Here is a 27,742-nt window from a genome sequence, read left to right as displayed (position 1 = left end):
AGCTGAAGGAGGCGCACCTGGAGCACACCTCAACCCTAGCCAAAGCACATAAACAATAACTGGGGATGGAACACAGAATGCCAACTCCGCAGAGAGCACAGATGCTAAATTGATGCCCCAATTTAAGGAAGGAGGGTATTAAAGCCCATCGCTTCACCTTTGATAAGAGGCTTGAGAAGGCTTTTCACTCAAATCAGAATTTCTTTGCAGATTAGCTCCCTCTTCTAATCCCATTACTGGTAGAAAAAACCACAGGGGCCTATAGCCAAATGGAAGGTACAGACTGTGGGGATTATGAGCAATATAGAGTTTATTCATAGATTTTAAGGCCAAAATGGGCCACTGAAGTCATCTAGTCTAACTTCCTGCATAACATAGGCTGTAGGACATCCCTGAATTAATTCCTGTTTGAACTAGAGCATATCTTTTAGAAAAAAAATCCAATCTTGATTTTGAAACTGCAAGTGATGAAGATTCCACCACAACCCTAGGTAATTAATTCCAGTGGTTAATTCCCCTCACTGTTAAAAATGTGTACTTTATTTCCAGTCTGAATTTGCCCTGCTTCTACTTCCCACCATTGGATCTTGTTATACCTTTGTCCACTAGACCAGTGATTTCAACCTGTGGTCCACGGATCTCTGAGGGCCTGCAGACTATGTCTAAGGGGCCCATGGAAGGTTGTTGTTACCATAGAACAGTCATTTTGAACCTATGAGCTGTGGAACCCTGGGGTCCTCAGACAATGCCTAAGATTTTCAAAGGGATTCACACTTTCATTTGAAATGTGTTAGGGGTCCACAAATGAAGAAACGTTGAAAACCACTGTGCTAGGCTAAAGACAGTCATCACATTTCTGGCACTTATGTAGATACATCTAGACTATAATCAAGTCACACCTTAATCTTCTCTTTGATAAGATAAGTAAATTGAGCTCCTGGAATCTCTCACTATCGGACATTTTTTTCTTTTCTTTGATCTTTCTTGTGGCTATTTCTCTGGATGTTCTCCAATTTTTGAACATCCTTCTTGAATTGAGAACACCATACTTAACACAGTATTCCAGTAGTGGTCAGACCAGTGCAAAACAGAGATAATAAATCCTCCTTACTCCTACTCAATATTCCCTGAAAATGGAGCTGATCTGCAGAGAAAACCTGATTCAAGTCACAAGCCTTCTCAAATGCAGTGAGATATCAATGTCTATCTCCCCTTCTACCCCACATATACATCCAAAGTGACAGGCCCCTGTCTGGCTTACTAGGGGAAGGGATATACTTCTTTAGGGTGGGAAGTGGGATAGAGAGACACGGACACTGCTGCAGAAGCAGAGAGGATCAGCATGGTGATCCTGTCTCATCCCCCAGGGACCGGAAGGGAACGGAGCTGATAAAGGACAAGGCCAGTAGGAGAAGTCCCCTTTTCCCCAAACCAGGCAGAGCAGCACTCACCCTCCCACCCTTGGAAATGGCAAAATACCAGATTTGGTCAGGACCCACTGTGAGCATTCTACAAGCTGCTCCTTTCTCAGGGAGGCTGAGAGGGAATTTTCCCCTCACAACCAGATTGGCCAAGGGGGACTTGGGGCGGTTTTGGCCTTTCCCGCAGCGGGTTGAGGGGGGTGGGGGGGCTTTGTTAGGGCGAGTAGGGAATAGGAGTTAGGCTATGATATCACAACTCATTGTGTAATTGTCAGGTGGATGTCCTGTGCAGGTACTCCAGAGGGAGGGGATACAGTAATCAGACAAATGGTTTGGTAAAGGATTTAAATGAGGTATATGTTAAAGGACCAGAACAAGGGGGTTTAGGGCGCCTATGACTGGCACAGCAGGGAGCAGACCACCGCCTCCTTTATAAGCCACCTCAACCTTCATTCAAGGGAGTGGAGAGATGGTAAGGTCCCAGCAGCAGGTTGGGTGGGGGTGGGGGAGCTGACAGAAGCCTCCAGGTCAATTTTGAAATGATGGAGTTACCTGTACTGTACACTTTTATCTGCCGAGTAGTCCCAGACATCTAATAATAAAGGTGCAGCCTAACTAAACTATATCCAACCTGTCCTGTCTTTCTTCCAGTATAGCCAGATAAATCCCACCAGCCTTTTTAGCCACATCATCATTCTGCGAGCTCATGTTCAGCTGATTATCAAATATGAGTCTCATGCTTTTTCATACTCACTGATTTCCAAGATACAATCCCCCATTCTGTAAGTATGGTCTACATTTTGTTTTGTTATATATTACCTTACATTTGGCCAAACTGAAATGCATATTGCACCCAGTTTACCAAGCGACCCAAATCACTATCAGTGACTTGTTCTCTTCATTGCTGACCACTCCCCAATTTGTGTCATCTGCAAACTATCAAAAACAATTTCATGTTTTCCTCCATATATTCACAAAAATATTGAATGGCGCAGGGCCAAGAACCGGGCCCTGTAGGACCTCATTACAAACATTCCACTCAGTGATGTTTCCCCATTTACAATTACACTGTCAGACGTATCAGTTAACCAGTTTTCAATCAATTTAATATGTGCCAATATAAAATGGCCTTGCCCCTTAAATTTTAACTGACTCCAGAGGCTTAAAGAAAGAGGGGCTTTTTGAGGGGGGAGAGATTCAGAAGAATAAGAGGATGATTTATATCTAGATTAGGGAAGAAATGGTTGAGAATTTGAAAGTGGAAGGCAGCTTGGGTGAAAGTGATCATGAAATGGTAAAGTTCATGATTCTAAGGAATGGTAGGAGAGAAAACAGAACAATAAAGATAATGGATTTCAAAAAGACAGACTTTAGCAAATTCAGGGAGTTGGTAGGTAAGATCTCTTGGGAAACAAGTCTAAGGGGAAAAACAGTTCAAGAGAGTGGGAAGTTTTTCAAAGAGACATTATTAAGAGCACAAGAGCAAACTATCCCAATGTGTGGGAGACCACCCTGGCTTAAACAGAAAATCTTCAATGATCTGAAACTCAAAAGAGAGTCCTATAGAAAGCGGAAACCAGGTCAAATTACAAAGGATGAATATAAACAAATAACACAAGTATGTAGGGACAAAATTAGAAAGGTCAAGGCACAAAACGATATTAAACTAGCTAGAGACATAAAAAGTAAAAAAAAACATTCTACAAAAACACTAGAAGCAAGAAGACGACCAACAACAAGGTAGGCCCGTTACTAAATGGGGGAGGGGGGAGAGAAATAACAGAAAATGTGAAAATGGCAGAAGCGTTAAATTACTTTTTATTTCAGTTTTCACCAAAAAGGTTAGCAGCAATTGGACGTCTAACAAAGTGAATGCCAGTGAAAATGAGGTAGGATCGGAGGCTAAAATAGGGAAAGAACAAGTTAAAAATTACTTAGACAAGTTAGATGTTTTCAAGTCACCAGGGCCTGATGAAATACCTCAAGGAGCTGACTGAGGAGATATCTGAGTCATTAGCGATAATCTTTGAAAACTCATTGAAGACAGGAGAGATATAGTGCCCATCTATAAAGAGGGAAATAAGGATAACCTGGGGAATTACAAACCAGTCAACTTAATTTCAGTACCGGGAAAGATAATGGAGGAAATAATTAACCAATCAATTTGCGAACACCTTGAAAATAATAAGAAGATAAGTAACAGTCAGCATGGATTTGTCAAGAACAAATCAAGTCAAACCAACCTAGTAGCTTTCTTTGACATGTTAACAAGCTTTGGGGAGGGGAAGAGGGGGGAGATATCTTGACTTTAGTAAGGCTTTTGGTACTGTCTTGCATGACCTCATAAACAAACTAGGGAAATACAACGTAGATGGTGCTACTATAGGATGGGTGCATAACTGGTTGGAAAACCGTTCCCCAAGAGTAGTTATCAGTAGTTCACAGTCAAGCTGGAAGAGTATATCGAGTGGGGTCCTGCAGAGATCAGTTCTGGTTCCAGTTCTGTTCAATATCTTCACCAATGATCGAGACAATGGCTTAGACAGTATACATATAAAATTTGCAGATGATACCAAGCTGGGAGAGGTTGCAAGTGCTTTGGAGGATAGGATTAAAATTCAAAATGATCCGGACAAACTGGAGAAATGGTCTGAAATAAATACAATGAAATTCAGTAAGGACAAATACAAAGTACTCCACTTAGGAAGGAACAATCAGTTGTACACATACAAAATGGAAAATGACTGCTTAGGAAGGAGTACTGCAGCAAGGGACCTGGGGGTCATAGTGGATCACAAGCTAAATATGAATCAATAGTGTAAGATTGTTTCAAAAAAAGCGAACATCATTCTGGGATGTATTAGCAGGAGTGCTGTAAGCAAGACACGAGAAGTAGTTCTTCCACTCTACTCCGTGCTGATTGTGTCCAGTTCTGGGCACCACATTTCAGGAAAGATGTGGACAAACTGGAGAAAGTCCAGAGAAGAGCAACAAAAATGATGAAAGGTCTAGAAAACATGACCTATGAGAGAAAATTGAAAAAACTGGGTTTGTTTAGTCTGGAGAAGAGAAGGCTGAGAGGGGACATGATAGCAGTTTCCAAGTACATAAAAGGTTGTTAAAAGGAGGATGAAGATAAATTGTTCTTATTAACCTCTGAGGATAGGACAAGAAGCAATGGGCTTAAATTGCAGCAAGGGCAGTTTAGGTTGGACATTAGGAAACACTTCCTATAAAGGTGCGTAAACCCTGGAATAAACTGCTCAGGGAGATTGTAGAATCTCTATCACTGGTGGTTTTAAGAGCAGATTAGACAAACATCTGTCAGGGATGATCTAGATAATACTTAGTCCTGCCATGAGTGCAGGGGACTGGACTAAGTGACTTCTTGAGATCCCTTCCAGTTCTACAATTCTATATGGAGATGGAAACTCAGTTGTGGACTACCGCCACAAATAGGGCAAAAGTAGAAAGTCACTACCTTAGATAGGTTTCAGAGTAACAGCCGTGTTAGTCTGTATTCGCAAAAAGAAAAGGAGTACTTGTGGCACCTTAGAGACTAACCAGTTTATTTGAGCATGAGCTTTCGTGAGCTACAGCTCACTTCATCAGATACATACCGTGGAAACTGCAGCAGACTTTATATATACACAGAGAATATGAAACAATACCTCCTCCCACCCCACTGTCCTGCTGGTAATAGCTAATACCAGCAGGACAGTGGGGTGGGAGGAGGTATTGTTTCATATTCTCTGTGTATATATAAAGTCTGCTGCAGTTTCCACGGTATGTATCTGATGAAGTGAGCTGTAGCTCACGAAAGCTCATGCTCAAATAAACTGGTTAGTCTCTAAGGTGCCACAAGTACTCCTTTTCTTTTTACCTTAGATAGGTTGTATGAAATGGTTGTGTTGTAAGAGTTTTATCATCTGTGTTCCCATGACTTTAAAATGTGGGCAGTTGACCACAAGCTGCCTGGCAGACAAGTATGGGGACAGTAGGTCGGGTTCTGGGAGGAAGCCCAAGAGAAAAGTGGTCAAGTATGGGACCCAGGAGGGGGACATGCAGATGCATCCCAGCAATGAAAAGTGATTAATCCCAAGATGGAAGCAGCTACTAATCCAAGCTAGCCCCCTCAGAGAAATCCCAGAGATCTGAGGTGTTTTAACCATCAAGGAACAAAGAACAAGTGAGCTAACTGCTAAGGAACCACATATTAGGCCGCTGACAGTGCGCCACAACGGACTAACCTATTAGCAATCCAGACTACACCTCGAATTTATGGAGTTAACTGTGTGCCTTAGTCAGCTCATCTGGGGCATACAGCAAACATGGTGCTGAGTTCACACCTCAGACACTCTAATGGGAACAAAAAGAAAAGGAGTACTTGTGGCACCTTAGAGACTAACCAATTTATTTGAGCATAAGCTTTCGTGAGCTACAGCTCACTTCATCGGATGCATACCGTGGAAACTGCAGCAGACTTTATATATACACAGAGAATATGAAACAATACCTCCTCCCACCCCACTCTCCTGCTGGTAATAGCTTATCTAAAGTGATCATCAGGTTAGGCCGTTTCCAGCACAAATCCAGGTTTTCTCACCCTCCACCCCCCCACACAAATTCACTCTCCTGCTGGTGATAGCCCATCCAAAGTGACAACTCTTTACACAATGTGCATGATAATCAAGTTAGGCCATTTCCTGCACAAATCCAGGTTCTCTCACTCCCTCACCCCCCTCCAAAAACCCACCCCCATACACACACAAACTCACTCTCCTGCTGGTAATAGCTCATCCAAACTGACCACTCTCCAAGTTTAAATCCAAGTTAAACCAAAACATCTGGGGGGGGGGGTAGGAAAAAACAAGAGGAAATAGGCTACCTTGCATAATGACTTAGCCACTCCCAGTCTCTATTTAAGCCTAAATTAATAGTATCCAATTTGCAAATGAATTCCAATTCAGCAGTTTCTCGCTGGAGTCTGGATTTGAAGTTTTTTTGTTTTAAGATAGCGACCTTCATGTCTGTGATTGCGTGACCAGAGAGATTGAAGTGTTCTCCGACTGGTTTATGAATGTTATAATTCTTGACATCTGATTTGTGTCCATTTATTCTTTTACGTAGAGACTGTCCAGTTTGACCAATGTACATGGCAGAGGGACATTGCTGGCACATGATGGCATATATCACATTGGTGGATGTGCAGGTGAATGAGTCTCTGATAGTGTGGCTGATGTTATTAGGCCCTGTGATGGTGTCCCCTGAATAGATATGTGGGCACAATTGGCAACGGGCTTTGTTGCAAGGATAAGTTCCTGGGTTAGTGGTTCTGTTGTGTGGTATGTGGTTGTTGGTGAGTATTTGCTTCAGGTTGCGGGGCTGTCTGTAGGCAAGGACTGGCCTGTCTCCCAAGATTTGTGAGAGTGTTGGGTCATCCTTTAGGATAGGTTGTAGATCCTTAATAATGCGTTGGAGGGGTTTTAGTTGGGGGCTGAAGGTGACAGCTAGTGGCATTCTGTTATTTTCTTTGTTAGGCCTGTCCTGTAGTAGGTAACTTCTGGGAACTCTTCTGGCTCTATCACTCTGTTTCTTTACTTCTGCAGGTGGGTATTGTAGTTGTAAGAAAGCTTGACAGAGATCTTGTAGGTGTTTGTCTCTGTCTGAGGGGTTGGAGCAAATGCGGTTGTATCGCAGAGCTTGGCTGTAGACGATGGATCGTGTGGTGTGGTCAGGGTGAAAGCTGGAGGTCTTTAGATAAGCTATTAGATAATCACTTTAGATAAGCTATTAGATATCACTTTAGATAAGCTATTACCAGCAGGACAGTGGGGTGGGAGGAGGTATTGTTTCATATTCTTTGTGTATATATAAAGTCTGCTGCAGTTTCCACGGTATGCATCCGATGAAGTGAGCTGTAGCTCACGAAAGCTCATGCTCAAATAAATTGGTTAGTCTCTAAGGTGCCACAAGTACTCCTTTTCTTTTTGCGAATACAGACTAACACGGCTGTTACTCTGAAACCTGTCTAATGGGAACAAACACCAGATCCCCAGCGGGGGCAAAATGTGAAAGTTAATGGGGAGACATTCTAGGAATGGAGAGACACAGGCACTGCTCATACCCTAGTCAAGCCCCATGTGGTGAAATCAAATGAGGTTCTGGAAGGCAGCCAGATATAGATAAGAGTTCCAAGGGTAAAGTTATTTGCCTTGCCTTTTGTCATGATCCCTGTCAAGAGCCAGGAAGGCTTGAGAATGATGGTTGGGGAAACATTAAAGGATATTCCATTTAATATTTTATTGGGGAATGACATTGCAAGTCTGAGTCAGGGTCCAGTCCTGCTACTGGAGCAAGCTCAGGCAATTCTGTTCACGCACAGCAGCTGAAGAGTGTAAGAATACAAATGAATTAGCTGGGAAAAGTAGGTTGGAGATGCCTTCCCTCTTCCAATGACAAGGAGGTGACCTTAGGACACTGCCCAGGTGTGTGTGAGAATACAAATGGACCCGTATTGGGAGGGGAAGCAGGGAGAAAATCTGCCCACTCCCCTACAGGTTGAGAGCGCCAAACTGGCTTAAGTGCAAACACACAGAGGCAAGAGTCAGTGGCTACGGAGGCAAATCCACTGCCTCCCCCTACTGTGGAAACTGGAGTACTGCCCCAGGGGACCCTGACTCTCGACCTTTGCAGAGGTGGGACAGAAAGAGGAAACAACCCCATGGGTAGGGAACAACAGATTGTTCCTGGGGAGGAAAATCGCTGTGATACATTGCAAAACCCATCTCTTTTCTCAGTGTTCTCGCAAGGGAAGGGTGTGTTGAAGGCTGGTATTTGTACACAGAGGGGGTCCCTCTTTTCTTTCTTGTTCTGAGCAGGCTGATGAATTGATTCTTTTTTGTATTAAATCTGAGTATATGGCAAAGGCAGCCAGAGCCCTTAAGAGGTACTTGTTTATGTTTTACATAAATTTAAATAAAATAAATGAAAACCGGATTTTAAAAAGTTACCCCTTTCTGATGTTCTAACTTCCCATTAGACCTCTGTCCTCCATGGTGATGAGTGTGCCGTGGAAGCACTAGGTAACAAAACAGAAGATGAGGAGGAGGACAAGGAATTGAAGACAAATGAGATGGAGAGGGACCCCCTTCAGTGGTGAGTGGGCCGTTAAAAGAGATTGGATGGTCATAAAGAGGGTATTTGATTATGAAAAGATCAGAGAAGGTTCAGTGCTCACTGAGTGGGAAAACAGATCTAGGGCTGAAGATCAAACAAGAAAATGAATGCAGGGAGCTAGAACACTGGATAGAACCTAATCCTCAGTAACTTCAATTTTCACAGTGAAGGTGAGAGTAGAGAGAATGAAGGAAAGATAAATATTGAAATCAGTGGGAAGATTAGAGGTATGAAATTACTGGATGTTTCCTACAGTCACATGGAATGATTTAATTTTGGGGCAGGTTGGGTTCAAATTTTATATCTGATAATTCTCTAGACTGATAAACACTTATTTTCTCAACTAAGCTACGGAACCACTAGATCAAAAAAGAGAATTAGGTGCAATGTCAAGATAGAATTGGAAACTTATGTAGCAAAAGGATATCACTTCACGTTTGATTGAGCTCATATGTAATATAACTCCACAGATCAATAAAAATGATAGTCTAAGTTTCACTCTCACTTGCATGTTCAGCCACTACTATCTTGCTTTTACTCATTCCCACCCAAGTTAAATCAACTATGATAATGGTAACACCGTCAAAAGGACCATTTTATTCCAAGACTAAGTGATTGAGCCAAGTGTTCCACCCCTTTTGCACAACAGAATAAAGGAAAATGGTTTCATATGTTTTATTACAGTACATCAGCACCAACCTTCCTGCTATTCTAAATAGTCAGCCAGCTCACTTAACTCCAGATCTATGCAGGCTTACTACAGTAAGTTAGTACAATTGCTAAACATTGTAGTAGGCCAAATAAGATTTGCACAGTAAAACAAATTCTCATGTCACTAACCCAGAATGCCTGAACTGTACAGTAAAACCACTGATTTAGTACTGTAAACGATAGACTACAGAGCATGTTTTGTTAAAATCCTGAAATACAGAAATGCAATCCAACAGCACCCTCTAATGTTACAGACTACATACACAACTGTATTTCACTTGTAATGTTCCAGTGAGTGAAAAAAGCTCTAAAATTTTATTTTTTCCCAAAAAATGTCTTAAACTTATTTCTACAGTAATATGTTCAAAAAAACCTTAATCTGAAAAGAGTGCTTCTAGCCAAATTGGGTCTTAAAGGGAAGGTAAAAATATATATTATTAAAAAAGACAATTAACACAATCACATTGCATAAAATTAACACCACTGACAGGATTCCACTTTAAAAACTATGTTAAAGCATTAAAATTACAAAATTAAGCACACAAAAGTCAGGAAATGCTAAAGTTAAGGTTGCATACAAATCTTTGCATATTACAACACAGCCTTTAATTACATAATAACTTAATATTTCTGAAAGACTTCTGCCAAATTCTTGATCCCCAATATACTGCCAGATGAAAAAAACAGAGATGTAGGGCTTGGTACCAAGAAAACAACATTTTGAAAGTGAAAAGGATGACATACCATTTCAGCCAGAAAACCAGAATATTCTGGATCTTTGGGTGAATACTGTTAGCATTTTATTGTACTTTGGGAAAAAATATAAACTAGCTACAACCAAGTATTGCTGTGTAAAGAAGGGTAGTTTATGTATTTGAGTTGAATTAATATCTAAGGCCCTACTTGAATCACAGGACAATTGTCAAATAATTGCGGCTGAGTTGTGGGCCAGACATGGAAAACTGCAGAAAAATAATGGTCCTTATTATTTGCAATAATTTGGAAAAGCTGACAGTGGGGACTCCCGCTGTTGGCCGCCCGGAACTGATAGCTGGGACACCTGCTGTCAAAATTGCAATCGAAGCCTAATATTGCGAGATTCACAATTTCTACAATATCACAAATTGAATAGGACCTTATTAATATCTATTTAAGTGGTTTTGAAGATTAGAGGCTTGCTATTAAAAGAACAGCAAAAAGGACAGAATGAGGGAAGGGGGTTAATTGAAAGAGTATTTTGTCTATTCTTCCATACCAGAAGAACTGCTAAAGGGATTTTTCTCACACACTAATGAAAATATTCACCTTCAGTGTAGTGGGGCAGTTACCGCAGTTACTACTTGGGGAAAGGGAGGCTGACTGGGGAAGCGGCCACAGCTGGGGCCACACCCAATCAGGCCACAGCTGGCCCTGATGTAAGGGCTAAGGGAGGAGCTGGGTCAGTCTCACTCCAGCCTTGGAGTGGGAAGGACCTGGCTGCCTGGGAGCACAAGGTATCGGAAGCAGAGCAGTGCTGGGGAAGGGCAAGAGGAGCTGGGGAGCTCCAGCCTGTCAACTCCCCTGGCTGAGGCCCTGTTAAAGGCCTAAGGAGGTACTGGGGCAGCAGAGGAGCAGCCCGGGGATAGGCAGAGGCAGCTGGTCCAACCCCCTTGCTAGTGATGAGTGGCCATTAAGGACTGCAGTCTGCCCTAGAGAAAGGGGGCTAGATGATGACTGGCAGTAGCCACTGAGGCAAGGTGGGCATAGACAGTGGGGGGTGCCTCTGGGAGGGGAGACCCAGAGTGTAGGGGTACTGCTGGGGGCAGAACCCCAAAGTAAAGGGCACTAAGGTCCGGGAGGGACACGGGGGCCTGAGGCAGGAGAGACACTGGCCAACAGGAGGCGCTCTGAGCCTGCAAAGAGCTAATTCCCGGACAACCAGCAGGAGGCACCGCACGGATGAGTGTTTGATCTGCTACATTCAGCCACAGACCTTGCTTAGAAAATTTCAGTCTGAAAGGTGAATGTTTTTTAAACAACAAAAAAATATTCAAACAAGTCACTAGAATGCTAACTGGCTTAAAACATTACTACAGTGAGTACAATTAGCAGCCACTATAGTACGCTAACAGGTTTTATTTTTATGAGGAAAAGGTTGCAGGATGGGACCTCTAGTTCATAAATAAAACAAAAACCATTCATTATGTCACAAGTTTACCACTAAATCTTCCAAAATAATTTACACTAACCATACTGATGCTAATTGCTACAATATACCAAACTAGATACAAATACTGTATCAAATCTTTCAAACCTGACTTACACAAGAAGTCCTTGCTCTCACAAGTAATTTCATTATAGTCAGTGTGTGACTAAGAGTTATTTATGTGATAAATACTGATTTGCAGAATCAGGACTAAGTGAACTAGTAAACTTTTAAAATGCAGTTTCACTTGATAGAGATCAGATATTTCAGGATATCATGTTTTTTATTTTCAGTCCTGATTCAGGATTTTATTGTACTGAAACATTTGGTTTTGGTTTTATAAATTTAAAAGTTGTACCTTTTAATTCTTGAATGAATTTATAAACAAGCGTTTTAAATGTTTGATTTTTTAACACTTTTTTTAAAACAGAAGAATTCATTGTGTACACACATTTTCTTCCATAAAAAACTTGAATATATATCAATTAGAAACCACACAATCTCTCAGTAATAATTTTGTAAACATAAGTATTTTTTTCTTAATTAAAGGCCATTAAATTGGCTCATTTACTGCTTACCTCTTCAACTCTTAGAAGCACGTGCTGGTCCTGCAACCTACAAAACAAAAAACAACCACACTTAGATTCATCCAAGAAAAAACACATTCCATTTAGTAAGTGGCAATTTTTTGTCCATAAAGGGACAAAGCTGCTTTGGTGGTGATTTGGCCCATAATCACTGATTACAGTTCATGTGGCAAAACATACAATTATTAGCAGGAGATTATCTTCCCTGTTTGCTCTATTCAGGCTGCACAAAGGGAGTGGATACCTGCCACAAGCCGCCAGCTAAGGAGTCCGCACAGCAGACACAGAACTACCAGAGCCAACTACTACGCAGCCCTCAGGCACAGGGAGGGGACCGGGAAAGCACCAGCAGGGGAACAATTCGCTCTGGAAATCCCCAGATGGTGGAGAACCTCTTGGGAATTCCTATCAGCTGGCACAGTTTAGAGCAGCCCCTGAGGTTGCTGTAACCTCCAGCCAGGGCTGGGCAGAGCACAGATCCATTCATGCTCTCCTGTATCTAACATAAGGGTGCAGAAAAGAATCACGCCCACTACGGCACACAACCGCAAGCTGTATTTAAAATACCCTAAAGATACCCTTGAGAAACGAAGCCGGCAGGGCTGTCATCTATGCAGAATAAAAAACTAGTTGGATCGTAATACTTGCATCTGTGCCTAAAAATATTTTTTCTGTTTATATTGACAAATTCCAAAATGGCTGTGGGTATCACCAAGCTGGAGTTGGTCCTGCTGTGAGCAGGGGGTTGGACTACATTACCTCCTGAGGTCTCTTCCAACCCTAATCTTCTATAATTCTATAAGTCATAGAAACTATTTCCACAGTAATATTTGTAGTTAAACAGCTGTGCAATCAAGAATTCAGAAACGATGTATTGCTGCAGAAGTACAATTTGAACATAAACAGACACCACCTCTACAGTATTTGGATAAAGGTTTTTCTACTAAGCAAGTTTGATTTCTTTTCTCATTCAGAAACTAGAATATTCCAAATGTTAGTTTTGTTCCATGAGAGGGAGATGCTGCACTGCATAAGATCACTTAAAATAAATTAAAGTCAAGAGCCATTTTTTAAAATATTGCATTAACTCACGGCTTGTCTCTATGAGGACACTCGGGAAAATTAGTCTGAATTAATGAAAGATGTGGATTAGTTAAACCACATAAAAATCCTGTGTGGATACTCTTACTCAGAATTCAAGTGGCCTTAATTTGGTTTAGTTTTAATTCAGTCCATTAAACTAAACCAAATTAAGGGCATTTTAATTCCAAATAAGAGTATCCACACTGCGGTTTAATGTGGTTTAACTAATCCACTTTAAAAGTTAATCTGGGTTAATTTTCCTGAGTGTTCCCAGGTAGACAAACCCACAGTCTGGTTAATTCACATCAGATTTTTTTTAAAACACTTCATGATGTTCAGAATCATTGGAAGACACAAGCACAGTTGAAGTGACAGAATATCTTAAGGATATTGCCTAGAGGATGATGCAATGAAGGAAGTGACATGGAGACAAGGCCCAGTCTAATGTTCACTGAAGTCAGAGAGAAGATTTCCATTTACTTCAGTGGACCCTGGATTAGATTTATCAGCATGCTATAAGCACCATATCCCGTGCCCCTTCATCAATCCCCCCCACCCCGAAATAGTCCCATAGACACGAAGCTCAGTTGATTTTTGCACACATACATTTGATTCTTGTGTCTTTAGTTCACAGAAAATACTTTATCTTGAATTCAAACATCTCAATTGAACCCTGCTTTTAGCCAAACATTTCTTCCTCGGACAGTTCCGATTGTTATCTAAAATTATACTAGCACTGGGTTGCCCCATATTTCTGGTGTCCTTTCTTAAGAAAATGTTACTTTTTTTAATAATGACAGTAGCAAAGAATGGGAGGCTTTTTATTTAGAAACATATTCCAACAATATTCCAATGTCATCCAACTGACGACATTAAGAAAGCTGAAGTGTTTAATGCCTATTTTGCTTCAGTGTTCACTGAAAATGTTAATGGTGACCAGATACTTAACACAATTAATATTAACAACAAGAGGAAAGGATGTAATGATGCTGCCTTTGGTGGGACACTTCTGAGAGTATCAATTCAGGACAAATTGCTTAGAGCAGGGCAGTTACAGCCCAAGGCTGGGGTTTTCTCACTTCTAAGGCACACCAAACCAGCCAGACAGAGAAGACTTCGGTTTTACCCCACTGGCTAACCATGAGTCACACAAGCAATTCCCTTAGACACTCCAGTTTCCCAGTATCACCACCAGTGCCACTCGTTACGGGGACGAATGGTTATGAAAACCAATGCCCTAATAAAAGAAAAAAGGCTCTCCTGATCCCACAGGACCAAGCCCCAGACCCAGGTCAATATACAAGTCAGTTCTTACCCACAAATCACGCTGTTGCCAATCCTTTAGAATCTGAAATCTAAAGGTTTATTCATAAAAGGAAAAAGATATAGATGAGAGCTAGAATTGGTTAAATGGAATCAATTACATACAGTAATGGCAAAGTTCTTGGTTCAGTCTTGTAGCAGTGATGGAATAAACTGCAGGTTCAAATCAAGTCTCTGGAGTATATCCACAACTGGAATGGGTCATTCAGTCCTTTGTTCTGAGCTTCAGTTTGAAGCAACATTCCTCCAGAAGTAAGAAGCAGGACTGAAGACAAAATGGATGGGTTTTCAAGTGCCTTTTATATTCTCTCCCTTGGTTCTTATTGTGGAAAAACACAGCAGCAAGATGGAGCCTGGAGTCACATGGGCAAGTCACATGTCCATGCACGACTCAGTTTGCAGACCTATGCCTTTGTTTACATGTTAGTTTGAACGTTCCCAGGAAAGCTCAGATGTGGACTGGCATCTCCCAAAATTCACTGTCAGTTAAGTGTTTCTTGATTGGGCACTTAATCTGCAAATTGCTTTCTCAAGAAACTATCCAAATGCTTTAATGAGGCTATTTAGAATCAAACACATTGAGATACAAGAACATAACTAACATATTGATAATTTCAACTACAAAAATGATACACACATACAGATAGCATAATAATAACCAGCAAATCATAACCTTTTTATAGACACCTCACATGAAAACCTTTCTACAATATTTGGTGCCACTACAGGACCTTGGTTGCAACAATGATCTATACGGTCACAGTTTATGTCAATAATGTCAAAAAGGAACACACACCAAAATAGGGAAAGAACAGATTAAAGAATATTAGATACGTGAGATGTACTGAAGTCTGAAGCAATCTCAGAACCATTAGTAATTATCTTTGAGAACTCTTGGAGGTCCTAGAACAATGGAGAAGAGCTAACAGAGTACTTATCTCTAAAAAGGGGGAACAAAGAGAACCCAGGAAATTATAGACCAGCGTTACGTTATCTAATTCAAATATGACCACACACATCATTGCTATCACTGTTACATAATTGCAACAAAACTTGTACAACGTATGTCAAGTAGGGTATCTATGGAAAGGTTATGATTTCCTGAATATGATTATGCTAGTTGTATGAATGTATCATTTTTGTATCTCAGGTTATAAATATTAACTATGTACCTGTATTTCAAATGTTTGCTCATGTGGTAACAAGCTATTTAGCCAGCACATTGTGAAGGAACTAGTCAAGTTAAATGGCTCATCAAGGTACACTTAACTCACAGTGGACCATGGAAGACGCCCATCTATGCATAAAGAAAAGGAGTACTTGTGGCATCTTAGAGACTAACAAATTTATTTGAGCATCAGCTTTCGTGAGCTACAGCAAGGGGGGGAAATGGAGACAGGGATAAGGGGGCTGGGAGTGGGGCATGGATGGAGCCGCGGCCAGTGGGTGAGGCTGGGAGTGGTACTGGAATCAGGCCATGGTGGGGGCTGGCAGCCAGACCCCTGGCTGGATGCAGAGCTGTATTGAGGCTGGGGGGCGGAGCCATGGCTGTGAGGCGGGGCTGCATGCCACTCCCTCCCTGCCCCCTATGGTTGGAAACTGTTCCCAGAGAGTAATCATCAGTGGTTCACAGTCAAGCTGGAAGGGTATATTGAGCAGGGTATTTTGAAAAAAAGAAAAATGCTGTCTTTTTTGCTTGTCAATATGGGGCTTGTGGAATGCTGCAGTGAGGTACTGGGGAACGGTGCATGCACTGAGCTCTAGAACTGAATGGATTTACCTGCAATTAGCAAAAGCCATATCCCTAGCTGCTCCTCCCTCACCACCTCCCCATTCCGCACCCTTGGACAAATTTCAAAGGCTTGTTGCAAACAATTAGAGCTATTGAAAAGGAAAGTCATAAGAAATTTTCATGATGAAAAGGGTTAGGAGGAGGCGGGGGGGGGGACATAGTGGACAATTGATCACTGTTCTCTTTATAACAGCTCCTCACATATTTGAAGACTGCTATCCGGTTCCTCCTCAGTCTTCTTTTCTCAAGACTAAACATACCCAGATTTTTTGGCCTTTCCTTACAGGTCAGGATTTCAAAACTTTTTATCATTTTTTTTGCTCTTCTCTGGGCTCTCTCCAGTTTGTCCACACCTTTCCTAAGGTGTGGTGCCCAGCCTCACCAGTAGTGAGTAGGCAATTACTTCCTGTGTCTTACATACAACACCTGTTAACATACCCCAGAATATTAGCCTTTTTTGCTTCTGCATTACATTGTTGACTTATATTCAATTTGAGATCCATTATAACCTCCAGATCCATTTCAGCAGTACAACCATGAAGGTAGCTACCCCCCCATTTTGCACCTGCGCATTTGATTTTTCCCTCCTAAGTGTAATAATTTGGACTTGTCTTTATTGAATTTCATGTTGATTTCAGACCAAATTTTGAATTCTAATCCTGTCCTCCTAAGTGCTTGAAACCCCTCCTAGTCTGGTGCCATTTGTAAACTTCATTAGCATACTCTCCGTTCCATTGTCTAAGTCATTAGTGAAGAATACTGGACCCTGGACTGACTCCTCTGGGTCCTCACTAGATACATCCTCTCAGTTTGACAGTGAACCATTGATAACTACTCTTTGAGTACCATCTTTCAACCAGATGTGCACCCATCTTATACTAATTTTATCTAGACCACATTTCCCTAGTTTGCTTATGAGAATATCATGTGGAACTGTGTTAAAAGCTTTATTAAAATCAATATATCACATCCACAAATGCACGAAGCTTGGGAAACAAGCAGGGAGAACTGGAAGTCCTGGCAAAGTCAAGGAATTATGATGTGATTGGAATAACAGAGACTTGGTGGGATAACTCACATGACTGGAGTACTGTCATGGATGGATATAAGCTGTTCAGGAAGGACAGGCAGGGCAGAAAAGGTGGGGGAGTTGCACTGTATGTAAGGGAGCAGTATGACTGCTCAGAGTTCTGGTATGAAACTGCAGAAAAACCTGAGAGTCTCTGGATTAAGTTTAGAAGTGTGAGCAACAAGGGTGATGTTGTGGTGGGAGTCTACTATAGACCACCGGACCAGGGGGATGAGGTGGACGAGGCTTTCTTCCGGCAACTCGCAGAAGTTACTAGATCACAGACCCTGGTTCTCATAGGAGACTTCAATCACCCTGATATCTGCTGGGAGAGCAATACAGCGGTCCACAGACAATCCAGGAAGTTTTTGGAAAATGTAGGAGACAATTTCCTGGTGCAAGTGCTGGAGGAACCAACTAGGGGCAGAGCTCTTCTTGACCTGCTGCTCACAAACCGGGAAGAATTTGTAGGGGAAGCAAAAGTGGATGGGAACCTGGGAGGCAGTGACCATGAGATGGTCGAGTTCAGGATCCTGACACAAGGAAGAAAGGAAGGCAGCAGAATACGGACCCTGGACTTCAGAAAAGCAGACTTTGACTCCCTCAGGGAACTGATGGGCAAGATCCCCTGGGAGAATAACATGAGGGGGAAAGGAGTCCAGGAGAGCTGGCTGTAGTTTCAAGAATCCTTATTGAGGTTACATGGACAAACCATTCCAATGTGTAGAAAGAAGAGTAAATATGGCAGGCGACCAGCTTGGCTTAACAGTGAAATCCTTGCTGATCTTAAACACAAAAAAGAAGCTTACAAGAAGTGGAAGATTGGACAAATGACCAGGGATGAGTATAAAAATATTGCTCGGGCATGCAGGAGTGAAATCAGGAAGGCCAAATCACTCCTGGAGTTGCAGCTAGCAACAGATGTTAAGAGTAACAAGAAGGGTTTCTTCAGGTATATTAGCAACAAGAAGGAAGTCAAGGAAAGTGTGAGGCCCTTACTGAATGAGGGAGGCAACCTAGTGACAGAGGATGTGGAAAAAGCTAATGTACTCAATGCTTTTTTTGCCTCTGTCTTCACGAACAAGGTCAGCTCCCAGACTACTGCACTGGGCAGCACAGCATGGGAAGGAGGTGCCCAGCCCTCTGTGGAGAAAGAAGTGATTCAGGATTATTTAGAAAAGCTGGACGAGCACAAGTCCATGGGGCCGGATGCACTGCATCCGAGAGTGCTAAAGGAGTTGGCGGATGTGATTGCAGAGCCATTGGCCATTATCTTGGAAAACTCATGGCGATCGGGGGAAGTCCCGGACAACTGGAAAAAGGCTAATGTAGTGCCCATATTTAAAAAAGGGAAGGAGGAGGATCCTGGGAACTACAGGCCAGTCAGCCTCACCTCAGTCCATGGAAAAATCATGAAGCAGGTCCTCAAGGAATCAATTCTGAAGCACTTAGAGGAGAGGAAAGTGATCAGGAACAGTCAGCATGGATTCATCAAGGGAAAGTCATGCCTGACTAATCTAATTGCCTTCTATGATGAGATAACTGGCTCTGTGGATGAAGGGAAAGCAGTGGACGTGGCGTTCCTTGACTTTAGCAAAGCTTTTGACATTGTCTCCCACAGTATTCTTGCCAGAAAGTTAAAGAAGTATGGGCTGGATGAATGGACTATAAGGTGGACAGAAAGCTGGCTAAATTGTCAGGCTCAACGGGTAGTGATCAATGGCTCCATGTCTAGTTGGCAGCCGGTATCAAGTGGAGTGCCCCAAGGGTCGGTCCTGGGGCCGGTTTTGTTCAATATCTTCATAAATGATCTGGAGGATGGTGTGGATTGCACCCTCAGCAAGTTTGCAGATGACACTAAACTGGGAGGAGAGGTAGATACACTGGAGGGTAGGGATAGGATACAGAGGGACCTAGACAAATTAGAGGATTGGGCCAAAAGAAATCTGATGAGGTTCAACAAGGACAAGTGCAGAGTCCTGCACTTAGGACGGAAGAATCCCATGCACTGCTACAGACTAGGGACCGAATGGCTCGGCAGCAGTTCTGCGGAAAAGGATCTAGAGGTTACAGTGGACGAGAATCTGGATATGAGTCAACAGTGTGCCCTTGTTGCCAAGAAGGCCAATGGCATTTTGGGATGTATAAGTAGGGGCATTGCCAGCAGATCGAGGGACGTGATCGTTCCCCTCTATTCGACACTGGTGAGGCCTCATCTGGAGTACTGTGTCCAGTTTTGGGCCCCACACTACAAGAAGGATGTGGAAAAACTGGAAAGAGTCCAGCGGAGGGCAACAAAAATTATTAGGGGACTGGAACACATTACTTATGAGGAGAGGCTGAGGGAACTGGGAATGTTAAATCTACGGAAGAGAAGAATGAGGGAAGATTTGATAGCTGCTTTCAACTACCTGAAAGGGGGTTCCAAAGAGGATGGCTCTAGACTGTTCTCAGTGGTAGCAGATGACAGAACAAGGAGTAATGGTCTCAAGTTGCAGTGGGGGAGATTTAGGTTGGATATTAGGAAAAAATTTTTCACTAGGAGGGTGGTGAAACACTGGAATGCGTTACCTAGGGAGGTGGTGGAATCTCCTTCCTTAGAAGTTTTTAAGGTCAGGCTTAACACAGCCATGGCTGGGATAATTTAATTGGGGATCGGTCCTGCTTTGAGCAGGTGGTTGGACTAGATGACCTCCTGAGGTCCCTTCCAACCCTGATATTCTATGTTTCTGTGATTCCCAGCTACTAGGTCAGTAATCCTGTAAAAGAAGGAAATGAGGCTGGCATGGCATGATTTGTTCCTGGGAATCCATGCTGGCAATTCCTTATAACCCTATTATCTTCCAAGTGCTTACAAATTGATTAATTTGTTCCAGTAACTTTCCAGGTATTGAAGTTAGGCTGACTGGTTGTCACTGTGCCTCTGTGGGTCACAACCGAGAATACCAAATTCAGAACAAGCTGCTGGGAAAAGGGGCAGACACACCCAAAAACTGGTGGTTATTCTTCCATAAGATGTATTTCAAATGTAGTTACACCTTGGTGACACCCACTAGGCAAGATGCTTCCAGTCTAGACAGCTGGCTGTGAAGGGTAATGGGCCATTAGGGGAAACAACAGACCTTAGGAGAAGCTTCCGGGGAACACTCCAGGCAGCCTATGGGTAATGGCCGCTATGACTGAGCAAGGCATGCAAGGGCATGAGACCTGACCACAACACTGAACTCCATTTTGGTACTTGTATTTTTCCACAAACAGGACTGGGAACTCAATTTGGATTAAAGAGCTACCGCCATATGGAAAAGCTATATAAGGCGGTGAGCGATATCATCTCTTTGCCTCACTCCCCACAAAAGAGAACTCCTGGAAACACCTGAAGGACCAAGACTGAACTGGGGGAAGTGCTGGTCCCAGGCTAAAGGGATTTCTAGCCTGTGTATGGAAACTTGGTGGACTGCTTGTATCATCAGTCAGGGTGAGAGATTATGGATTCAAATCCTATCTGGTAGTTTACCTAGTAATAAACAAAACCACAAGCTAAGCCTAATCTGCTTTGATCTGTTTGTTATCACTTGAAATCTATCCTTCTGTAGTTAATAAACTTGTTTTATGTTTCATCTTTACCAGTGTGTTTTGAGTGAAGTGTCTGGGGGAAAAAAAATCTCAGTTTGGTTCACACAAGCTTGTTGTGCATATCTTTCCCACAACGAGGGGAAAGAGAACTATATTAAGGAGCTCATTTTGTACAGATCCTTGTGCAGTGTAAAACGGTATAATTCTGGGTTTATACTCCAGCAGGGACGCAAGGCAGGGTAGCTGGAAAATTCACAATATGTCCTTGAGTGGCTTCGTTAAAGCACGCAGGTAACTCAGCTGGGTGTGTGGTGCCACCTGGTGTCACGCTGGGTGATAACAGGGCCTGGTGAGGCTGGCTGAATCTCCAGCAAAGCAGTGTGAGAGAAGCCTGCCCAGCTGGGGGATTAGAGGGTACAGCGGTTCCCAGGGCTCCCAGACTGAACCCTGGAGGTGACAACCCATCACAACCCCCACTTCAAGGGAGCTTCTGGTGCTCGCATAAGCCTCCCCAAACAAAAGAGACACGTACCGTCTATGATTAAAGTACCAATCATAGACGTGTGGGACTGTAAGGGACCTCGAGAGGTCTTCTAGTCCAGTCCCCTACATTCATGGCAGGATTATGTATTATTTAGACCATCCCTGACAGGTGTTTAATCTAAACTGCTCTTAAAATCCTGGAATGATGAAGGTTCCACAAGTTCCCTGGGAAATTTATTCCAGTGCTTAACTACCCTGACAGTTAGGAAGTTTTTCCTAATGTCCAACCTAAATTGCCCTTGCTGCAATTTAAGCCCATTGCTTCTTGTCCTATCCTCAGAGGTAAATCAAGAACAATTTATCTCCATCCTCCTTTTAACAGCCTTTTATGTACTTGAAAACTGTTATGTCCCATCTCAGTCTTCTCTTCTCCAAACTAAACAAACCCAATTTTTTCAATCTTCTGTCATAGGTCATGTTTTCTAGACCTTTCATCATATTTGTTGCTCTTCTCTGGACTTTCTCCAAATTCTCCACATCTTTTCTGAAATTTGACACCCAGAATTGGATACAATACTCCAGCTGAGGCCTCATCAGCCCAGAGTAGAACAGAAAAATTATTTGTTGTGTCTTGCTTACAACACTCCTGCTAATGCATCCCACTATTATGTTTGCTTATTTTTTACAACAGTGTTATACTGTTGACTCATATTTAGCTTGTGATCCACTATAACCCCCAGATTTATTTCCGCAGTACTCCTTCCTAGGTAGTCATTTCCCATTTTGTATGTGTGCAATTGATTGTTCCTTTCTAAGTGGAGTACTTTGCATTTGTCCTTTTTGAATTTCATCCTATTTATTTCCGATCATTTCTCCAGTTTGTCCAGATCATTTGGAATTTTAATCGTTTCCTCCAAAGCACTTTCAACCCCTACCAGCTTGGTATTGTCTGCAAACTTTATAAGTTTACTCTCTAGGCCATTACCTAAATCAATGGGGGGGAGGGATAGCTCAGTGGTTTGAGCATTGGCCTGCTAAACCCAGGGTTGTGAGTTCAATCCTTGAGGGGGCCATTTAGGGATTGGGGGCAAAAATTGGAGATTGGTCCTGCTTTGAGCAGGGGGTTGGACTAGATGACCTCCTGAGGTCCCTCCCAACCCTGATATTCTATGATTCTATGATACTGAAGAGAGCCAGACCCAGGATCGATCCCTGCAGGACCCTGCTCAATATACCCTTCCAGCTTGACTGTGAACCACTGATAACTACTCTCTGGGAACAGTTTTCCAACCACAAGGGGAAGGGAGGGAGCGGCATGCAACCCCGCCTCACAGCCATGGCTCCGCCCCCCAGCCTCAATACAGCTCTGCATCCAGCCAGGGGTCTGGCTGCCAGCCCCCACCATGGCCTGACTGTGGCTCCAGTACCACTCCCAGCATCAGCCCCTGGCCGTAGCTCCATCCATGTCCCACTCCCAGCCCCAGCCCCCTTATCCCTGTCTGCATTTCCCCCCCTCAACCCCAGCTGCAGCCCCACTCCCAGCTCCAGGAGGGTGCGGACAGCGGTAAGGAGAAGGCGCAACCCTCAAAATTTTGGGGACCACTGATCTAGGTTATATTTCCCTTCTTTGTTTATGAGATGGTCATGCAAAACAGTATCAAAAAAGTCTTACTAAAGTCAAGATATACCACTTCTTCTGCTTCCCCGCATCCACTAGGCTTGTCAGTCCATCAAAGAAAGCTATTTGGTTGGTTTGACATGATTTGTTCTTGACAAATTCATGCTGACTGTTACTCATTACCTTATCTTCTAGGTGTTTGCAAACTGATTGCTTAATTATTTGTTCCATTATCTTTCCCAGTACTGAAGTTAAGCTGACTGGTCTGTAATTCCACAGGTTGTCCTCATTCCCCTTTTTATAGATTGGCATTATATTCACCCTCTTCCAGTCCTCTGGAATCTCTCCCATCTTCCATGAGTTTTCAAACATAATTGCTAATGGCTCAGATATCTCCTCAGTCAGCTGTCCAATATCTGTACATTTTGCAAGCAACATTTAAGTGAAAAAGAATATGAAATGCTGTGGTGCATATTATAACCGCATATACAAGCATACTATAAAACTACCGAAGTTTACACACACTTCAACAGGTGCTAAATGAAAGGTAACCACTTGAGGGCACTGAAGACTAAGCAGAATGTCTGCTAGCTTCATAAATAATTTCAATATAAAGGTAACATGGTTTATAGTTTGAATTTTAAAAAATCCATGTAATTTTGAACTAAAATTGTATCCACCATGTATGGATATTTTAGTTTAATTTGGAATCAAGTTTGAGATGGATATAATTTCTAAGTTTTTAATTGCTCAATATTAATTTACAACAATCTCAAATCACTACTTCTCAAAAGGTTTGAGACTTAAGTTATTAAAGTTGCCAACCTTTTTCAAATGGTATACGATACACTATTTCAAATCAAATTAGTCTTTCTGCTTCATTAACTTTATCACACACACTTATATAGGCCTTTCATTCAGAATAAAAATACCTCACGAACACATATGTATATGCATACAGGGAATCACTTCACCCCAAATTACAGCCAACTGATGTCAAATTCTGTAAATATTTAATGTGTGGTTCCTATCCGGATTCCAAACATGGATACACTTGCGTGTCATGAGCCAGAGCCGGAACTGTTCATAGTAGTGTCTATTGACCCGCACATGTGTCGACCACGTCCAAGGCTTTAAGACACTGTGCAGGTCGACAATGCTCCAGTTCCCTCTTACCAGGAAGCAGAGGAGCCTGAATCAGAGGGGATGAAGGGCGGGATTGGAATCCAGACAGGGATCACACATCTCGAGGAACCTCCAGTTACAGTAAGTAACCTTCTCTTCTTCTTCGAATGATGGTCACTATGTGGATTTCTCTCATGAGAGAGTAGCAAGCAGTGCTCAGCGTGGAGGCAGGCACAAGGGCTCATCAGAAGACACAGTCTTAAGGACCGACAGCAGCATCCAACGCCGAGGCTGGGCAATGGCATAATGGGTGGAAAAGGTGCGAGGTGGCAGCCCTACAAATGTCATTCCAGGGAACATCCACAAGGAAGTTAATATCACAGCATATGCCCAGGTAGAGCGTGCTGTGACTTCAGGGAGCGGGGAAAGACATGGAAGAGTATATAGCAGTTTGCAATGCAGCAGGAGATCCACTTGGAGAGTCGCTGTGAAGAGTGCGCGCGACTCTGGCAGCCCTCTAAATGGCAAAAAAGAGTCAAGGGGACACTTGGAAGGCATGCGTGTGTTGGAGATAAAAGGCTTTCGGTTTAGAGTAAAAGACTGAGAGATGCACACACTGGTTGAGGTGAAATGGGGGGCCACCTTGGGAAGGAACTTGGGATGGAGCTGGAGGGAAACCTTGTCTTTGTGGAAGATGATGAATGGCGGGTCCACAGTTCATTAACTTATCTCATGGATGTGATGTCCATCAAGAAGATCACTTTCATGGAAAAAGTGGGCAAGGCAGCGGATTGTGAGTGGTTCAAAGGGTGGCTCAGTGAGGGCGGGCAGAATGAGGTTAAGGTCCTAAGAGGGGGTAGGTTTATACACGGTGGGGAAAGCATTGAGAAGGCCATGAAGGAAGCAGGAGGTGGTCGGGTGAGTGAAGACAGAGAACCCATCCACAGGTGGGAAGAAAGGCACTAAGTGCTGCCAGGTGGAGGCAGATGGAGGAGTTGGTGAGGCTCGACTGGCGTAGGTGAAGGAGGTAGTCAACGAGAAAAGGAATAGAGGTAGAGTCAATGGGGTGATGGTGACAGTGCACCCATGCAATAAAACACCACCACTTGGCCTGGTAGTAGGCCTGAGTGGGCGAGCGTGGCCTATGCATGAGGATGTCACAGACGGGGGCAGAGCAGAACTTGTTGATGCATGAGCTCCATCCAAATACCACGCTGTGAGATGGAGAGGACCTGGGTTTGGGTGATGCAGGTGACCGTAAGCTTGTGAGAGGAGATCCAAGAGGACTGAAAGACGGATCAAAGGGCTAATGGAAAGGTGAAGGAGCCGGGAAGGAGCAATAAGAATAACTGTTGCCTGGTCATGACGTACCTAGAGCAGGACTTGGGGAAGCAAGAGGATGGGGGAAAGGCATAGTGGAGGTCAGTGGTCCATGGGATAAGAAGGGTGTCACCCTGGAAACCCAGTCCAAGGGTGCCCCTAGAGCAAAAGTAGAGAAGCTTGTGGTTCTCTGGTGTTGCGAAGAGATCCCAGAACGCCATGCTCCAGAGATGAAATAGGGAGTGGAGAGTGGGGTCATGGAGGTGTTGAGAGGATGCGTAGGGTCCAGATAATGGTAAAGAGGTGGGCCCAGCATAGTGCCACGAGAAGCCAATCGTCTAGCTGGGAAATACAGAGTGACTCAGGAGATGCATGTGGGCTGCCATGACGGCGAAAACCTTTGTAAATATGCAGGGGGCTGTAGCAATCCCAAAGGGAAGGACCTGAAATTGGTAGTAGGGACGCCCCACCATGAAGCGGAGGAATTTGCAATGAGTGGGGTGGATGTCTATATGGAAATATGCATCCTTCATATTGAGAGCCGTGAACGAGGCACAAGGGGGAAGAGGAGGTATGATGAGGGGGTGCGTGACCATCCAAAAATGGAATCCGTGGTTAAATTTATTGAACAACCAGAGGTCCAAAATGGGACGGAGACCACTTGCCTTCTTCAGTACGAGAAAGTAAGGGGAGCAGAAACTATGACTGTGGTAGCACTGTGGAACACGATCTATGGCTCCCTTCCAGAGGAGGGCACCCGCTTCCGCTTGGACAAGATGGTACTGGGAAGTATTTCCCAGAGGTCCCCAGGGTTGGTGACAGGGTGGAAAGGAGAGGAATTCTAAGGTACCCCAACAAACAAACAATGCCCAGCAGCCAGAGATTGGTGGTAATCACACCCCAGTTGCAACTGAAGAGGGCGAAATGACCCCAAAAACAACCTGGGGGATGACTGGAAGGGTGGAGGGAGGTTCACACTTCTCGGGGAAGGAGTCAAAAGGGCTGCTTGGAGGAACATTGCAGGAAGGCAGAAGTGGCAGGAGCAGCAGGAGTGGTATAGCAGGGTCACTGTGAGCACCGGCAATGCCGAGACAGTTCCAATGGACACTGAGGCTAGGACTGGTAAGCAGCACAAGGGTAGGGTCTGAAGGTCAACTTCTGTTGCCTGTGGTTTGGGGCTGAGATATGTGCCACCCTCCGGTCGTTGGGTATACAAGAGTCCTTAAAGGAGTGCAGGAATTCATCGGTTTTGTCACTAAATAGTTTGTTGTCATCAAAGGGGAGTTGTCATACTCGAGTATAGTCTGGAACTCTTTTGGAAACCCGCTACATTGCAGCCGGGAATCACAGTGGAGGACAAACCCCAAGTCCAGAGAGAGGGACGCAGTATCAGCAGCATGAACTGCTGCCTGGAGAGCCTCCTTGGCGACCAACTTGGTTTTGTCCAGAAGGTTGTTGGAAGTCCTGCTGCTTCTCTGGAAGGAGGCAGGCTTGGAATTCTACAAGCTTTAAAAATTAGAGGAAGTTATACTTCGCCAGGATGGTATGGTAGCTGGCAATACAGAATTGGAGACCCACAGAAAAGCAGACCTTGCAGCCCAGCAGGTCCAGCTTTTTGGCGGTGTGATCGGGGTAAGGGGGATAGATTTAAAATGCTGTTATGGGCTGCGCTCAGTCATCGTGTGGACTATAAGTGAGTTCGGTGGCAGGTAAGTAAACAGAAAGCCTGTCCCTTTGGAGGGCATGAAATAACGATACTCTACCCCCTTGCGAATAGGGGCACAAGAGCCCAGGGTGTGCCAGACCATCTAGGCCAGTTATAAAATGGCCTTGTGAATAAGCAGGGAGGTAAGAAAGGGCCCGGGGGGTTGCAGTATGTTCAGAAACTGGCTCTAGGAGTCCTGTACGTCTTCTACAGGCAGGTTGAGGGCCGTAGCCATCCGTCAAAGCAGATCCTGGTATTGCAGGTGGTCGTCAGGGGAAGAGACAGAGGATGGAATAAGTGCATTGTCCAGGGAGGAAGAGGCGCAAGTAGAGACTGGAGGGTCTGATGGTACCACCTGTACCATATGTGCCGGCAGGGCCAGAACGTCCTGGGGCTCCTCATAGACAGAGGGAGGGATGGTGTGCATCGGGGATGGATGATGATGAGGGCATGGTTGCCTTCCCTGGTCATGGTAGGGGTCCTAAGTGGCCCAGTATGGCCAGGCATAGGGGTCGCCAGGTATCGGCCATGCCTGCAGATAGTGAAAGCACAGATCGACCAGCAGAGC

At 43.7% G+C, this 27,742-nt stretch overlaps 1 protein-coding gene across 1 annotated transcript in view; it reads right to left on the bottom strand.

Moving 5' to 3' along the window:
- Positions 1–27,742, bottom strand: part of ADARB1 (adenosine deaminase RNA specific B1) — a 259,164-nt gene that overhangs the window by 144,873 nt on the left and 86,549 nt on the right. Inside the window, exon 2 of the mRNA XM_077830584.1 lies at positions 12,075–12,111. The gene's annotated coding sequence lies outside the window, so the exon portion shown is untranslated. The remainder of the gene's footprint in view (positions 1–12,074; positions 12,112–27,742) is intronic.

The sequence above is a fragment of the Eretmochelys imbricata genome, chromosome 11 (assembly GCF_965152235.1).
Source record: "Eretmochelys imbricata isolate rEreImb1 chromosome 11, rEreImb1.hap1, whole genome shotgun sequence".
Lineage (NCBI taxonomy): Eukaryota > Metazoa > Chordata > Testudines > Cheloniidae > Eretmochelys > Eretmochelys imbricata.
This window is presented reverse-complemented; position numbering and strand designations above follow the sequence as displayed.